The 18,523-nt window shown below is 39.4% G+C and overlaps 1 pseudogene; it reads left to right on the forward strand.

Moving 5' to 3' along the window:
• The first annotated feature begins 3,477 nt into the window (after positions 1-3,477).
• The window catches only part of LOC112811389 (epithelial membrane protein 3-like), a 185,782-nt pseudogene continuing 170,736 nt past the window's right edge, over positions 3,478-18,523 (forward strand).

The raw sequence follows: 18,523 nt of genomic DNA on the forward strand, positions 1-18,523 counted from the left end.
CTCCCCCTTTGAAGCCCAGGCAGAGGCAGCCTTGTCCCAGGCCTGTGCACTTGGGGTCTGTGGAAATATTGGCAGCACTCTTGGGGTCTTTCTTTCTTTTTCTCAGAGGATAGTGCATGTTCAAATAGTTCTATGGTTCCATACTGTAGAATCTGAGAAGTCTAGTGGTTTTTCTTTATTCCATCCCACCTCCCATGTCCTCTTTAGTTCACACTGGCTCTGTCTCTGCTGGTATGATCCCACCTCTATTCCTGGCTTCTGTTGAGATGGCTAATTAAACTCAAGGTCTCTAGATCAAATGATTGTTCAGTCACACACTTAGTATTCTCTTCAGAACAAGATTTCTTAGTTTTTCCTGTTTGGATAGGCTCAGAGTTTTCTAAATCTCCTGGTTCCTTTTTTCTTAACAATTTTTTTTCCCTCAATTCATCTTTTGTATTTTGCTAAAAGCAATCAGGAGGGGCAAAGCCACTCTCTCAACACTTTGTTTAGAAATATCCACAGGGTTCCTGGGTGGCTGTCGTTTAAGTGTTTGTCTTCAACCAGGTCATGATCCCAAGGTTCTGGGATTGAGCCCCACATTGGATTGAGCCCCGCATCGGATTGAGGCCCACACAGGGGGAGCAGGGAGCTGAGCGGGGAGCCTGCTTCTCCCTCTTCCTCTGCTGCTCCCACTGCTTGTGCTCTCTCATTCTGTCTGTCAAATAAATAAATAAAATCTTTAAAAAAAATCCTCAACTAAATATCTGATTCCATTGCTTATAAGTTCTACCATCCACAAGACACTAAAAATGGTTCAGCCATGGCCTTTACCACAAGGATTGCCTTTCTTCCAATTTTCAATAGCATGCTTCTCATTTACATCTGATACCTCATTACAATCATTCTTTATGTCTGTATTTCTGGCATGCACCTCAAAAGGCTTTGAGCTTCTGCCCAATACTCAATTCTAAAGCTGCTTCCACATAGCCAGGATTTGTTACAACACCCCACTTCCCTGTAGCAAAATCAGTCTTGGTGTGCTCTGGATGCCCTAGTAAAATACCATAGACTGGGTGGCTTACACAACAGAAATTTTGTTTCTCACAACTTTTGAGACTGGGAAGAGCAAGAGCAAGGTGCCAGCATGGTCAGGTTCTGGGGAGAGCTGTGTTCCTGGATTATAGGAAGCCACCTTCTCATAGTTTCTTCACATGGAAGAAAGACAGCCCAAACTTTCTGGTGTCACTTTTCCTAAGGTCAGTATAATTAACATACAGGGTTATATTAGTTTCAGGTATACAATATAATGATTCAACAATTCCATACATTATTTCATGCTCCTCACAATAAGTGTAGTTACCATCTGTCACCAATGTTATTACAATCTTATTGACTATATTCTCTGAGCCATACTTTTTATGTCTTGTACTCACTTATTTACTGAGGGCTTGGCCATGCACTGCTCATCTTTGGTCAAGTACCAGGCAAAACTTAAGGGCTGTGTGAAGGAAAACAGGTTGACTTTGGGCTCAGACAAACTCTTGCCTTAGGTTTTCAAAAGCTATACAACCCTGGGCAAGTCACCTACATCTTTCTTTGAACGTCAGACACAAAAAAGTATGTAGCTAACAGTACCTTCCTCATCAAGTAGATTAAATGTGAAAAATAGGGCGCCTGGGTGGCTCAGTTGGTTAAGCGACTGCCTTCAGCTCAGGTCATGATTCTGGAGTCCCGGGATCGAGTCCCACATCGGGCTCCCTGCTCAGCAGGGAGTCTGCTTCTCCCTCTGACCCTCTTCCCTCTCGTGCTCTCTATCTCTCATTCTCTCTCTCTCAAATAAAAAAAAAAAAATCTTTTAAATGTGAAAAATAAAATACACTGTCTATAAAGCCCCCAAATGCTGTCTAGCCCAGCACTGGCACTGTTGGTGGCCTCCCTGTTGTCCCCAAGAAACCTCGTTTCTTTTGAATGAACCCAGAAACTTTTTACAAGTTGCTTACTCACCCAGGGGGAGTTAGATGCAGGGCATCTGCCTCTCTTCTCTTACTATAATGGCACTGGTTAAAAGGCACATATATTTTTAATATACCTTTCCTTCAGTTCTGACAGCGCAGCAGAGACGTGGTACAGTTCCAACTACTATAAGGACATTTTCCCCTCACAGCAATAATCCTTAGGAGACTAATGTTTCAAATAGTAAAAACTTCACATTGATTTGGAATGTAATAGTAGGTAACAAGAGACAGAGAGTAGAAACATGGGAATGGAAGTAAATCCTCATTTGTAACATACGGAATCTAAACAAGAAAAAATGGGCAGGATAATGAAACCAAAGTAGCCTTTGCCATATGCTTGTTAAGCACAGGGAAGAAGATATAATTTCCAAAGATCCGACCTCGATAGTTGAGATGTCCCTTAACAGAATGTCCTAGTGGACACCCATCTCCCACTCTCCATCATTGCGCACCATCCACCCATACCTCATCTAACAGGATGACATTTAATACAAAATGAGAGTGATGGAACTCACAGGAATTTGTGCAATTTATTATTGGTGTCAAGCTATATTAATTTAGCCAGTGCTTGACTAAATTTTGCTAAGCACAATTGTGTCTCTAAGAAAAGGGTTATCACTATCAAGTATCTTTTCAAATATAAACTCCTACTGAAAGGGCCAGCCTGGTCATAGATTACTTTGACCTTTATTGGAGCAAATATCTGCCCATGGAACATGTTCCACTTTCCTTTCCTTAGAAAAATCACACTCAATTTTCTTCTATTTTTGAGGAGGATTTTTTTTTTTTTATTTTTGAAAGGAAATTCAGTCTTTGTTTTTCTATCACTTTTATTTTTTAATTTTCAAAATCTGGGGGCACCTGGGTGGCTCAGATGGTTAAGTGTCTGTCTTCGGCTCAGGTCATGATCTCAGGGTTCTGGGATCGAGCCCCGCATCAGGCTCCCTGCTCTGTGGGAAGCCTGCTTCTCCCTCTCCCACTCCCCCTGCTTATGTTCCCTCTCTCGCTGTGTCTCTCTCTGTCAAATAAATAAAATAAAATCTTTATAAAAAATAAAAAAGGGTCTGATCTGAGGGAGAAATTAACAAATAAAAGAGTTTAGAATAATAAGCTGGATTCAGAAACAGAACATGTAATTTGAATGATCATAGTGGTTCTGGAAGAGAATGGTGCAGCTTTGTTTATTCACCTCCATTGGCTCCATATCGTCACCCCCAATTATGTGAGCACACTGGGGACGAAGGAGCTGTGCCTAAGTGGGATACCTAAAGCAAAATAGCTCTTTCCTTCAACTTGTAGTGCATTGATTCTAAAGCCTCCCTGAAAAGAAACACGTAACAGATGGGTAAGAATTTGCCTTTCATTTGAATAGTGAAAAGTCAGCTCCAGAGGGCCAAGATCACACGGGCTTCAGTCTGAGTGAGTGACCAAGCAGGAGACCAACAATGAAGAGTAGCAGCTAGAACTGTGGCCAGGATGCATGACAGGCAGCCTAGAGGCCTGGGACACAGTGCCTCTGCCCCACCCTTGTCTGGGCGCAGTCATCCCTGAGACTTGGGACAGAACCAGTGAGCTGATGATGACTGTCTATCAGAAACACATGAACATTTTCTATAATGGCCTGATGGTAAGTTTTTTGAGTTTTACAGGCCATAGAGCCTGTCATAATTACTCAACTCTGCTGTTTTAATGCCAAAGTCACCATGGGTAACACATAAACAAATGAGGTTTCAATGAAACCTCACTGACACTGAAATTTGACTATCATATAATTTTGGTGTTGTGAAAAATTATCCTTCTTTAGAAATTTTTGCAACTCTTTAAAAATGTAAAAAATATTCTCAGCTCAAGGGCCAACAAAAAACAGGCGGTGGGCTGGATTTGATCCACCAGCTGTAGTTTGCTGAGGCTTGCTTATATCATACACAATCTCATCTCATTAAATATTTTGATAGTGAACCCCCCAGAAACAACCATACTGATGATACAGGCCTATCAACTTGTGGCTCCTCCCTTTAATTTGTCTTTGTGGTTCCTACTCACACCAGATGGTCATACTCTCTCAGTAGACTATCACCTCCTGAAGAAAGGGGAGAGGGTTATCTTATTCATATCTGTATACTCTGTGTCTGGCACATTGTGCATCCCTTAAATGTCTTTACAATAAATAATGAGGAAGCAAATTTATGTTTTCTCCCTCTTCTTTTTAAAGATTTGTTTATTTATTTTAGAGAAGGAGAGAACGGGGGAGGGGCACAGGCAGACAGAAAGAGAATGTTAGGCAGACTCCGCACTGAGTGCAGAGTCCAACGCAGGGCTCAATCTCAGGACCATGAGATCGTGACCTGAGCTGAAACCAAGAGTCAGACTCCTAACTGACTGTGCTACCCAGACACCCCAGTTTTCACCCCTTTAAAGAAATTTCTTTCACCTTAATTTTTAAGAATGCCCTCCCACCAAGCCAATACCCATCTGGAAAGATCACTCAGAGTTGAATTCCTTCAATGATCACTTCCACATCAAACAGAAGAAACCAGGGTGTGGTGCCCTGTTACTGTTCCAAATATTCTCCCCAGATTCAGCATGTACCTTTCAAACTCTTCAATTTATATTTGCCAGTACAGGACCAGTTTGTTCCCAGTTCTTTGGTTTTGCTGAGATAATTTCTCCTGCCTAAAAATGCTTCCCTGCTTTTTAAATTTCCTCCACATATTCCCATCAAGTTATCAGTAATACCCCCTTTCCTGCAAGCTCTATTAACCGTCTGGTTTTGAATTCAACACTTTATCCAAGTATCTGGCACAAGCTTGTCATAAGATGGTCAAGAAATAATTGTTGAATAAAGCATTGAAGAAATTTAAAAAAGGACTGTTACTTATACCTATTTATATCCTTAGCATATACCATAACATCCTTGCCAAAATAAGCACTAAGAGTTGTTAATATTTGATTTGAATATTTCATTAATAGTATGTTGCAAATTCCTTAAGGACAAAAAAATGTGCCTCATTTTTTTCCAGAATGATGATATAACCCCCCCCAGCTTTGCTTAAAGTGAAAGAACAAAAGAACAATTAATAAAGATGGGGCACCTGGGTGGCTAGGTCAGTTAAGGGTCTGCCTTGGGCTCAGGTCATGATCTTGGAGTCCCTGAATTGAGACCCACATTGGGCTCCCTGCTCAGTGGAGAGCCTGCTTCTTCCTTTGCCCCACTCATGCTCTCTCTCTCTCAAATAAATAAATAAAATCTTAAAAAAGAAGAAATGGATGAATTAATTAATATAGCTAAAGACCCATGGTCTAGAAATAAAAAAAAATCAGGAAATTAATCTCCTATTCTTCAAAAATGGCAAAAATTTCCAGTTATTTCTTCCTTTCTTCTTCAACATTTACAGATGCCATTTTTTTTATGGCATTACCACTTACAGAAAGAGAAAAGAGAACTGGTTGCCAAAATCTTCTTTCCCTGACTTTTACTTTCACTTATTTTTCATGATTCTTCCCCATTGTGCATAATGGGGATGCTTCAACTCTCTCACTGGGGGTTCTAGAACAATATATGTCCTATCTGTAATTCCTGAAAGACCCAGGGAGCTTCACTCACAATGCATCTTGCAAGAGGTCATATCCCATGAGTGCCTCCTAGCCTTGGTGACATGAATTCCCATCAACTACCCTAAAACATTTGGCTTCAGTAGTGCAATGCACTGTGGAGGTTCACTTCAAAGGGTGTGATACAGATTCTACCTCTAAAAGAATAATATATATATGCCTAGAGAGAAAAATACCTTCAGAGAAAAAAAAACAGAAGCAGTGTGAGAATTTTAAATTTCATTATTGGGAAGTTCCTGAAGCCAGAGTGAGGGGAGGGTGGGGAACTAAACAAATTAAATATCAAGAGTGAAAGTGTCATCACTCATCTTTCTTTATTATGCAGTGACCATATCCCCAGGATTACTTTGCATAAGGTTCTTCCTAAAAGAAAAAAAAAACACTTAAAAGTCAGTGACATCTCACATTGCCATTATCATCTTCCATTAAGATCCTCAGGAAAGATGGACCTCAAACCTGGTTAATGAGAAAGAAGAGCCAATTAAAGCATGCCTTAAGGCATAATACACTAATATTTTAAAATAACAATCTAGTGTACTAATAGATTTCCAGAACCACTTTGTCAACAGCATACATGCAGCATCAAGTGTCAGCCTTTGTTTGGAGGCTTAATCTCTATTTAGGTCTGTAAACAGACTGTATGAAATGACAGATCTGTGAATTATAGCTCCACCAGACTAATATGTTACCTAAGTCATTGGTCTCCAAAGACTGATAAAAGGTTGATTGGTAACTTCGTATGAAGAAGGCAAATCTCACCAGATTTTCCTATGTAAGTTTCATGTATTCAATTGAGCAATGAAAATATTAACACTTACAACTTCCTACTATATGTGTATCCCTTAGAAGGCTTTTGTTGACAATAGGAGACTGCTCTATTAACAGAATTTTAAATCCTAAGCATATTTATTGCTTAATTAGTAAAAGTTTAAAGCATGGTGGTGTCATGGTTGATTTAGTAGTTCACTGATGTCTCATCTGGGGTTTCTAGAATTAACTCAGTCATTTCCTCATGGTCATAAGTCACAAATAATGTCATCCTAAGTAGTACAGAAGGGACGGGGCCAAAACTGTCCCTTGACCCAAATTTATGGTGTTTTAATCTGAGAAGGGAAGTAAATACCCAGTATACCTCTCCTTAAGTTCCACTGCAAAGAACCTAACCACATGCTTATCCATGGACCAAGCACTAATAACGGAGAAATGAGTAGATACTGTTAACTTTGAGCAATCATAACTCATCCCTTAAAGGAGGGAGAGAAAATTGGGACTATGTTAACAATGAAAAAAGTAGGAACCAGCTCTTCTTTATACAATTAGAAGTGCCACAGATGGAGAAAATAAGTGCTTATTAAAGGCACAGGAGTAAATGAATGGACATAAATACATAAAGTATTAGGAAATTATTAAAAACATATCTAGATTAATATCTATTGTTCTATAATAATGTTCATAAAAGTGAGGAAAGCCAGTTGTAAAAAAGAAACAAAAAAAAAAACAACAGATGTCCTAGATGTGTGTAATTTTATGTGTATGTGTTTGGAGAAAGTTGGAAAAGTATACACTAACTTATTAACATGGATTACTTCATTAGCTGCTTCAGGGGAAGAAAGAATGAGGGTCTCTAATGAAGTTTTTATTCCATGTATTTTGCATGGATTTATCATTCACTAACAGCTTTACATTTGCTTTTCCAAATAAAATACAACTTTTTATTAATAAAGGAACAATAAATGGACTGATAACAGAACAAATAACATTTAAAAGTAACTAGAAAATGCTCACATTTTCTAGTTACATATAGCATGCTCACATGCTAACATAAGGATTGATTGCTGAGCATGAATGCAAGGGTAGAAGAAGGTGAAGGAAAAAATTGAAATTGAATGAGCATCTGTTCTATGTGGGAAATCACCCTGGGAAATGTGTAAGTATAATCTCATTATTTCTATGATTATTTTAGAAGGTAAGTGCAATTATTATTTCCTTTTGATAAGTAAGAAAAGTGTGCCTCAGAGAAATTAAAAAAAATTTCCATGGTTACAAAGTGGAAAATATGGAATTCAAATTCTGACTGACATCAAGTATCTCAAACAGGCCATGGTTAGTAGCTTGGGAGTTAAAAGTAAAAAGTGGGAGGGATGGGGTGGCTGGGTGATAGACATTGAGGAGGGTATGTGCTATGGGGAGTGCTGTGAATTATTTAAGATTGTTGAATTACAGACCTGTACCTCTGAAACAAATAATACATTATATGTTAAAAAAAAAAAAAAAGAAGAAGAAGATAGTAAGAAGGGTAAAACGATGGGGGGGGAATTGGAGGGGGAGACAAACCATGAGAGACTATGGACTCTGAGAAACAAATTGAGGGTTCTAGAGGGGAGAGGGGTGGGGGATGGGTTAGCTTGGTGATGGGTATTAAAGAGGGCATGTATTGAATGGAGCACTGGGTGTTATATGCAAACAATGAATCATGGAACACTGCATCAAAAACTAATGATGTAATGTATGGTGATTAACATAACATATTAAAATTAAAAAAAAACTAAAGAAAAAGTGATCATTTTTAACCTGGATGGTCAGATGGTGTCATGGAAGTTTGGTAGGGTTTATGGTGGGTCTTGATAGAAGGCAGGAAGGTGGAGCTGGGTAACACATTTGTACAGGTGCTGAGGTTGAAAGAGTCAAGTCAGATGTTTTGAGGAAGCACTTGAGAAAAACAAATCATAAAAATTTCTAAAATATGGCAAAAATGAAACTTAAATGAAAGTATTAAAGACACTAGCTCTGGGGGCGGAGCAAGATGGCGGAGGAGTAGGAGACCTAGATTTCGTCTGGTCTCAGGAATTCAGCTGAATAGGGATCAAACCATTCTGAAAACCTACGAACTCAACAGGAGATCGAACAGGAGAGTAGCAACAACTCTCTGAACAGAGAAGCGACCACTTACTGGAAGGTAGGACGTGCGGAGAAGTGAATCCGAAGCGATATTCGGGAGGATAGACGGCGGGGGAGGGGCCTCCGCCGGCCGCTTCTGGCAAGTGATAGAGGCGTGGAGCACAAAATCGGACCTTTTAGAAGTTGGCTCGGCGGAGGGACGTCGCTGCAGTGGCTAAGCGGGAGGTGGAATCCCCCCGGGACAGAGGGGTCTCAGGACCCTTGGGGTCACGGAGAGACCGGGGGTGCCTGAGTGCGCCAGAGCTCCCAGGTATCAGAGCGGGGAAGCCGGCTGCAGAGACGGAGCAGAGTCGCGGGCTCTCAGTCGGGGTTGCCATAAACTGTGATCTGCGGCCCAGTCGGGGCACGGCTCCCCCAGCAGGGACCCAACAAGCAGCAGATCCGGGGAGACTCCCCTTCCTTCGCGGGGAGGAGCGGTGCGGGAACGCACTGCAGGGATCTGCTGGGTTTGGAGACTCCGTGCGGGGTCGGGTGCCAGAGATAGCAACGCTCGATCACAGGCCGGGAGAGCACGGAGTGCGGCCGGAGACCGGGGACACGGGAGTGACTGCTTTTCTCTGGGGACACACTGAGGAGCGGGGCCCCGAGTTCTCAGCTCCTCCGGGTGGAGATTGGGAGGCCGCTATTTCTGCCCTGGTCCTCCAAAGCTGTACTGAGAGCTTGCAGGGAACAGAAGCTCCTGAGAGCAAACCGGAGCAGCTTCCTTAGCCCGGACCGAAAAGGGCGGGGCAATTCCGCCTCCGGCAAAGACATTTGGAAACCACAGCAACAGGCCCCTCCCCCCGAAGATCAGCACAAACAGCCAGCAAGCCAAGACCAAGTTGATCGAACAAGGAGAATGGGAGAACTCCAGCGCTAGGGGAATACTGCACATAGATTCATGGCTTTTTTTTTTTTTTTTTTACCATGATCCATTATTTCATCAAAGTTAATTTTTGTTGACTGTTTTTTTTATTTTTCTTGTTCCCTTTTTCAACCAACATCTTATCAATCCCTTTTTAAAAAAAAAAAAAAAACATTTTTTATTTTTCATTTTTAGAGTCATATTTTATCCCTTCATAGTAGTTATCCTTATTTTTGGAATATATATATAAGTTGTTCTCTCTTTAAAATTTTGGGGTACAGTTTCTTCTAACAGATCAAAATATACCCTAAATCACTAGTGTATGGCTTTGTTCTAGTCTCCTGCCTGATCACATTCTGTCCCTTTTTCCTTTTTTTTTTTCTCTTAAATCTTCTTTCTTTTTTAAAACAACTTATCTTACCAAGCCCTTTTATAAAATCTTTTAAAATTTTCATCTTTACAGTCATCTTCCATCCCTTCATTGTATCAACCCTTATTTTGTACATATATGTCTTTCTTCCTTTAAAATTTTAGGAGGCACTTTTTTCTAACAGACCAAAATACGCCCAAAATCTAGTGTGTGGCACTGATCTATGCACTAGCCTGATCATATTTGATCACATTCTGCTTTTTTTTGTATTGTTCTGTTTTTGTTTTTATCCTTTTTTTCCCTTTTTTTTTTATCTTTCTTTTTTCTTTCTTTCCCTTTCTTTTCCCCTGGTTTCAGGTCTTTTCTGATTTGTATACAGTATATTTGCTGGGGACGTTGTAAACCTGTTAGCATTTTGTTCTCTCATTCATCTATTCTCCTCTGGACAAAATGACAAGACGAAAGAAATCACCTCAGCAAAAAGAACAAGAGGTAGTACCGTCAGCCAGGGACCTACTCAATACGGACATTAGTACGATGTCGGACCTAGAGTTCAGAATCATGACTTTAAAGATACTAGCTGGGCTTGAAAAAAGCGTGGAAGTTATTAGAGAAACCCTTTCTGGAGAAATAAAAGAAGTAAAATCTAACCAAATCGAAATCAAAAAGGCTATTGATGAGGTGCAATCCAAAATGGGGACACTAACTGCTAGGATAAATGAGGCAGAAGAGAGAATCAGTGATATAGAAGACCAAATGATGGAAAATAAAGAGGCTGAGAAAAAGAGAGAGAAACAATTACAGGATCACGAGGGCAGAATTCGAGAGATAAGTGATACGATAAGACGAAACAACATTAGAATAATTGGGATCTCAGAAGAAGAAGAGAGAGAGAGAGGGGCAGAAGGTATATTGGAGCAAATTACAGCAGAGAACTTCCCTAATGTGAGGAAGGAAACAGGCATTAAAATCCAGGAGGCACAGAGAACCCCTCTCAAAATCAATAGTAATAGGTCAACACCCCGACATCTAATAGTAAAACTTACGAGTCTCAGAGACAAAGAAAAAATCCTGAAAGCAGCTCGGGAGAAGAGATATGTAACCTACAATGGTAGAAACATTAGATTGGCAACAGACCTATCCACAGAGACGTGGCAGGCCAGAAAGGACTGGCAAGATATCTTCAGAGCACTAAACGAGAAAAATATGCAGCCAAGAATACTATATCCAGCTAGGCTATCATTGAAAATAGAAGGAGAGATAAAAAGCTTCCAGAACAAACAAAAACTAAAGGAATTTGCAAACACGAAACCAGCCCTCCAAGAAATATTGAGAGGGGTCCTCTAAGCAAAGAGAGAACCTAAAAGCAGCAAAGAGCAGAAACGAACACAGACAACAGACAGTTAACAGTCACCTTACAGGTAATACAATGGCACTAAATTCATACCTTTCAATAGTTACCCTGAATGTAAATGGGCTCAATGCCCCAATCAAAAGACACACTATCAGATTGGATTAAAAAACAAGACCCATCAATATGCTGTCTGCAAGAGACTCATTTTAGACCCAAAGACACCCCCAGTTTGAAAGTGAGGGGGTGGAAAACCATTTACCATGCTAATGGACACCAAAAGAAAGCTGGGGTGGCAATCCTTATATCAGACAAACTAGATTTTAAAACAAAGACTGTAATAAGAGATGAGGAAGGACACTATATCCTACTTAAAGGGTCTATCCAACAAGAAGATCTAACAATTGTAAATATCTATGCCCCGAACATGGGAGCAGCTAATTATATAAGGCAATTAATAACAAAAGCAAAGAAACACATTGACAACAATACAATAATAGTGGGGGACTTTAACACCCCCCTGACTGAAATGGACAGATCATCTAAGCAAAAGATCAACAAGGAAATAAAGACTTTAAATGACACACTGGACCAAATGGACTTCGCAGACATATTCAGAACATTCCATCCCAAAGCAACGGAATACACATTCTTCTCTAGTGCCCATGGAACATTCTCCAGAATTGATCACATTCTAGGTCACAAATCAGGTCTGAACCGGTACCAAAAGATTGGGATCATTCCCTGCATATTTTCAGACCACAATCCTTTGAAACTAGAACTCAACCACAAGAGGAAAGTCGGAAAGAACTCAAATACATGGAGGCTAAAGAGCATCCTACTGAAGAATGAATGGGTCAACCAAGAAATTAAAGAAGAATTAAAAAAATTCATGGAAACCAAAGAAAATGAAAACACAACTGTTCAAAATCTTTGGGATACAGCAAAGGCAGTCCTGAGAGGAAAGTATATAGCAATACAAGCCTTTCTCCAGAAACAAGAAAGATCTCAAATACACAACCTAACCCTACACCTAAAGGAGCTGGAGAAAGAACAGCAAATAAAGCCTAAACCCAGCAGGAGAAGAGAAATCATAAAGATCAGAGCAGAAATCAATGAAATAGAAACCAAAAGAACAGTAGACCAGATCAACGAAACTAGGAGCTGGTTCTTTGAAAGAATTAACAAGATTGATAAACCCCTGGCCAGACTGATCAAAAAGAAAAGAGAAATGACCCAAATCAACAAAATCATGAATGAAAGAGGAGAGATCACAACCAACACCAAAGAAATACAAACAATTATAAGAACATATTATGAGCAACTCTATGCCAGCAAATTAGATAACCTGGAAGAAATGGCTGCATTCCTAGAGATGTATCAACTACCAAAATTGAACCAGGAAGAAATAGAAAACCTGAACAGACCTATAACCACTAAGGAAATTGAAACAGTCATCAAAAATCTCCCAAGAAACAAAAGCCCAGGGCCAGACGGCTTCCCAGGGGAATTCTATCAGACATTTCAAGAAGAATTAATACCTATTCTCCTGAAACTGTTCCAAAAAATAGAAATGGAAGGGAAACTTCCAAACTCATTTTATGAGGCCAGCATTACCTTGATCCCAAAACCAGACAAAGACCCCATCAAAAAAGAGAATTACAGACCAATATCCTTGATGAACATGGATGCAAAAATTCTCCCCAAAATACTAGCCAATAGGATCCAACAGTACATTAAAAGAATTATTCACCATGACCAAGTGGGATTTATGCCTGGGCTGCAAGGCTGGTTCAACATCCGCAAATCAATCAACGTGATAGAATACATTAACAAAAGAAAGAGCAAGAATCATATGATCCTCTCAATAGATGCAGAAAAAGCATTTGACAAAGTACAACATCCTTTCTTGATCAAAACTCTTCAGAGTATAGGGATAGAGGGTACATACCTCAATATCATAAAAGCCATCTATGAAAAACCTACAGCGAATATCATTCTCAATGGGGAAAGACTGAGAGCTTTTCCCCTAAGGTCACGAACGCGGCAGGGATGTCCACTCTCACCACTGCTATTCAACATAGTATTAGAAGTCCTAGCCACAGCAATCAGACAACAAAAAGAAATCAAAGGCATCCAAATCGGCAAAGAGGAAGTCAAACTCTCACTCTTTGCAGATGATATGATACTGTATGTGGAAAACCCAAAAGACTCCACCCCAAAACTGCTAGAACTCATCCAGGAATTCAGTAAAGTAGCAGGATATAAAATCAATGCACAGAAATCAGTGGCATTCCTATACGCCAACAACAAGACAGAAGAGAGACAAATCAAGGAGTCTATCCCATTTACAATTGCACCCAAAACCATTAGATACCTAGGAATAAATCTAACCAAAGAGGCAAAGGATCTGTACTCAGAAAACTATAAAATACTCATGAAAGAAATTGAAGAAGACACAAAGAAATGGAAAAACGTTCCATGCTCATGGATTGGGAGAATCAACATTGTGAAGATGTCAATGCTACCTAGAGCAATCTACACATTCAATGCAATCCCCATCAAAATACCATCCACTTTTTTCAAAGAAATGGAACAAATAATCCTAAAATTTGTATGGAACCAGAAGAGACCCCGAATAGCCAGAGGAATACTGAAAAAGAAAAGCAAAGCTGGCGGCATCACAATTCCGGACTTCCAGCTCTATTACAAAGCTGTCATCATCAAGACAGTTTGGTACTGGCACAAAAACAGACACATAGATCAATGGAACAGAATCGAGAGCCCAGAAATGGACCCTCAACTCTATGGTCAACTTATTTTTGACAAAGCAGGAAAGAATGTCCAATGGCAAAAAGACAGTCTCTTCAACAAATGGTGTTGGGAAAATTGGACAGCCACATGCGGAAGAATGAAACTGGACCATTTCCTTACACCACACACAAAAATAGACTCCAAATGGTTGAAAGACCTAAACGTGAGACAGGAGTCCATCAAAATCCTAAAGGAGAACACAGGTAGCAACCTTTTCGACCTTAGCCGCAGCAACTTCTTCCTAGAAACATCGCCAAAGGCACGGGAAGCCCGGGCAAAAATGAACTATTGCGATTTCATCAAGATAAAAAGCTTTTGCACAGCAAAAGAAACAGTCCACAAAACCAAAAGACAACCGACAGAATGGGAGAAAATATTTGCAAATGACATATCAGATAAAGGGCTAGTATCCAAAATCTATAAAGAACTTATCAAACTCAACACCCAAAGAACAAATAATCCAATCAAGAAATGGGCAGAAGACATGAACAGACATTTCTCCAAAGAAGACATCCAAATGGCCAACAGGCACATGAAAAAGTGCTCAACATCGCTCGGCATCAGGGAAATCCAAATCAAAACCTCAATGAGATACCACCTCACACCCGTCAGAATGGCTAAAATTAACAAGTCAGGGAACAATAGATGTTGGCGGGGATGTGGAGAAAGGGGAACCCTCCTACACTGTTGGTGGGAATGCAAGCTGGTGCAACCCCTCTGGAAAACAGTATGGAGGTTCCTCAAACAGTTGAAATTAGAGCTACCGTTCGATCCAGCAATTGCACTACTGGGTATTTACCCCAAAGATACAAATGTAGGGACCCGAAGGGGTACGTGTACCCCAATGTTTATAGCAGCAATGTCCACAATAGCCAAACTGTGGAAAGAGCCAAGATGCCCATCGACAGATGAATGGATAAAGAAGAAGTGGTATATATACACAATGGAATATTATGCAGCCATCAAAAGGAATGAGATCTTGCCATTTGCAACGACGTGGATGGAACTGGAGGGTGTTATGCTGAGTGAAATAAGTCAATCAGAGAAAGACATGTATCACATGACCTCACTGATATGAGGAATTCTTAATCTCAGGAAACAAACTGAATGTTACTGGAGTGGTTGGGGGTGGGAGGGATGGGGTGGCTGGGTGATAGACACTGGGGAGGGTATGTGCTACGGTGAGCGCTGTGAATTGTGCAAGACTGTTGAATCACAGATCTGTACTTCTGAAACAAATAACGCAACATATTTTAAGAAAAAAAGAAAAAGAAGAAGATAACAGGAGAGGAAGAAAAGGGGAGTATGTCAGAGGGGGAGACGAACCATGAGAGATGATGGACTCTGAAAAACAAACTGAGGGTTCTAGAGGGGAGGGGGGGAGGGGGATGGGTTATCCTGGTGATGGGTATTGAGGAGGGCACGTTCTGCATGGAGCACTGGGTGTTATGAACAAACAATGAATCATGGAACACTGCACCATAAACTAATGATGTAATATATGGTGATTAACATAACAATAAAAAAATTAAAAAAAAAATTAAAGACACTAGCTCTTTCATGTATAGTTTATTTTAACTTAGTTTGTATTAGCTGTGTTTTTTGAGAAAGGCTTTAGTAAATGCATTGAAAATTAATACAAACTGCCTCCCATTTTTTAACACTTTCTAATTAAATACTATTTTTTCTATGTAATTTGGAAAATATAAAATCACAAAAAAAGAAATGAAAATTCATCAGTGATTTCTCCCTTATACAAGGTTTTGGTGAACACTTTTTCAGGACTTTCTTCTCATCGAATATACTAGAGATCATCCTGAATATACTATGTCATAGGCAGATTTCTTAATTCATTATGACCTTTTTTCTATGCCATTTAATATCTTTCTTTATACAAAAGCATATTTTTAATATATACTCATATTCTAGGAAAATGATAAATGTTGATTTTTTTAATATTTTTATTTTTTCATATACTTATATTTATTTTCCAAATTTTTACTTTAAAAAAATAAAACAGACATTAAGAGAAAAAAGGGAAAAATGAAGGGGGGAAATTGGAGGGGGAGATGAACCATGAGAGACTACGGACTGAGAAACAAACTGAGGGTTTTAGAGGGGAGGGGGAGTGGGAGGGAGATGGGCTAGCCCGGTGATGGGTATTAAGGAGGGCATTTATTGCATGGATCACTGGATGTTATATGCAAACAATGAATCATGGAACACTACATCAAAAACTAATGATGTACTGTATGGCGGCTAACATAACATATCAAATCAAATCAAATCAAATAAATAAAACAATTTGCAGTAAACCAAAAACAAATTAAGATAAAAAATGAGTAAAGAATAGAATAAAATGTTAAAAATGTTTTAAGAATGCATTAAAATTAAGGATTAAGGATAAATGAAACAAGAGTAAATAGCAATAATCAATGATTAGTTATTTCCCCATCAATCAAACATAACTAATTTGATTTTGACCAAAATTTCTTTCATCTAATGTATTAAATTCATAACATGCTAATATACACTTATATATACACCCCTTCAGAATTAGTATATTAGGAAAAACTTTGTTTAGCATATAATACACATTTAAATAGTGTTAGCACAGGTGGAATGACAACAACAGGAGGAATGATAATAATGAAATGCTAAAATGTTTAGACATATGCTAAATTCCCTCTTGATAAATCACTAGAAATAGTAAGGCATTTTTATTTCATTTCCATTATACAGATGGAAAGTTTAAGGCTCTTTGAGTTTCAGTAATTTATCCAAGAGGCAGAACTTGTAAGGGATGCATGTAGAATTTCAGAGACATAAAGTGTTAGCATTTTTTACTCACAATTACTCTACTAAAAAAGTGTTTAAAATTTTAAGATGAGTAGTGTGTGTGTGGGCATGTATGCTCAGCGGAGGTGGTGCACAGGTGGAAGGGAAGGGAAGGGAAACATCTTTCCTGGCTCTGGCACCTCATTGGGACAACAACACAGCAGCAGCTAATAGAGTTTGTTCCTGGGGGAATACCTATGCATCTCCATGAATGTGACTTATCATCCCATTAAATAATTAAAGATTCATTTATTACTGAAAAGCTTTACCAGTGGTTGCCCCCAGCTCCCAGTTGCCCTGACTATTGCCTGATAGCAACTGGCATGTTCCTTTCTTACCATTCTGTGCCACTATGGGGTGAACCTCAGCTAGTGAATAACCATAGGGTGTGAAATTTGGCCCCCTTTTTCCCAAGTTGGAACAACTTTGGTTCAGTTTATAATCTAGAGCTCCCTGTACCCAACTGTATCTGATTAACCAGCTCCCACAATTACAATTGTGTACAGTCAGTGATATGTAATAGTTATATCTGGGTCAGGACCATAAGGATATGGAGATCAGATAGGAAGGGCCATTATCAGCTCATCTCTCCATTTTTTCATTCATTTACTTGCTCACACACTTGTACATTCACTCATTCATTTAATTATTTGTTTATTCAAAATATTACATGAGCATTTTTGTGTTTGCTTATTTGCTTTAAAGTACAAATATTTAATGTGCTGAGTCCTGAGAGTATAGAAATTACTAATACAGAGTCCATCCCTTCAAAGGACTCATAGTCTAATGAAGGAAACAACTATTTACATCAGTACCCTAATGTATCTGGTGTTTTATATGAGAAACCACGAGTGACCAGAGAGCAGTATGGTTGGGAGGGTCACATGCCATCAGAAAGACTTTATAAAAGAGGGAATACTTGATTTATTATTTGTTGGTGAGGGGATGGCATAGGTGGTTCTCCAAGAAGAGAAGAAAGGAAGGAACAGGTATTCCAAACAGATTACTGGTGAGGCAAAGAGCAATGACATAGTCAAGTTAACCAAACTCAGAACAGGGGAAGAAGGGTCAGGAAAGAATGTCTGGAAGTCTCTAGATAGAGCCTCTGAGTGCTATTTCAGTGCTGAGAATTCACTCCATACCAACAACCAGCTTTTGCTAGTGGGCTTGGCAGCCGTTCCAGATGGCTCATGCTTACTGCTCTGTAATGGGTGAGTTGAACAAACAGGGTTGTTGAAATATAGAAGGAGGACCCTTCATCAGTCACCTTCTCCTGGAATAGAGAAAATTAGGAAAGCAGAATTGACAAGACATGGTCCCCATTTGCGAGTAGGGGTAGGAAACAAGGATGAGGACTAACTGAGGAAAAAGAAAGAAATCAGGTTCTCTGCAAGGATGACTGGTACAGCCTAGTACACTGACATCATGTTCACATAGTCTTTGAAACCTTCTCTCCAGAAAGAGATATTGCTTAAATTCAATGAAACTTTTTTTTGTAATAAATGCTTGATAATCCATTAAGTAGAACAGTCTCTATCCTGAGAGGCACTATACATCTCCCACTTCAGCAGATTTTCCATGAATTTGATCACAGAACACAAATATCTCCCTTTGTGTATCTTCTTGTTTTTAACAGGTTGGCAGTTTTGAAGCAGATTTTTCTACTCACTCAGCCTTAATTAAATCTGCAAATACAAAAGTGGGGTATTTCTAAAGGTTGTATTATTCCATCTAAATAC

This window comes from Callorhinus ursinus, unplaced genomic scaffold (assembly GCF_003265705.2).
Source record: "Callorhinus ursinus isolate GAN/ISIS: 27379988/994484 unplaced genomic scaffold, GSC_fseal_2.0 scaffold2, whole genome shotgun sequence".
Lineage (NCBI taxonomy): Eukaryota > Metazoa > Chordata > Mammalia > Carnivora > Otariidae > Callorhinus > Callorhinus ursinus.